We start from the raw sequence: 408 nt of genomic DNA, 5'->3' as shown, positions 1-408 counted from the left end.
CTGGTGTGGCCTACCGACTGAACCTGGTGTGACCTACAGTCTCGAGACTAGATATTGTAAAATGTCGCTAGTGATATTTGGTCCAATGGAAGATAGTAGTGGGAAGTGTTATTTGAATTTGAGGACATGGGGAAGCACTTCGTTATTACTTTTCGTCAGTATTCTCATTGGAAAATGGCAATGTCATTCAGAATATGGAGATACAGGCTACAAGATTAGATGGGAATGATGTTGACAAAGGGGTGGTTTTCGCAATTTTGGAAGATCTGAATATAGGTATTAACCCTGGGCCAGATGGATTTATTCTCCGGTTCTCTGGAAAGCCAGGGAGGCGTTACAGAGTCTTTGACTTCAAAATATATGTCATCATTGTCGACAGGAGTAGTGCCAGAAGACTGGAGGATATCA

Source organism: Chiloscyllium punctatum, chromosome 14 (genome assembly GCF_047496795.1).
Source record: "Chiloscyllium punctatum isolate Juve2018m chromosome 14, sChiPun1.3, whole genome shotgun sequence".
Lineage (NCBI taxonomy): Eukaryota > Metazoa > Chordata > Chondrichthyes > Orectolobiformes > Hemiscylliidae > Chiloscyllium > Chiloscyllium punctatum.
The sequence above is the reverse complement of the archived record's forward strand: the minus strand, read 5'-3'. Positions refer to the sequence as shown.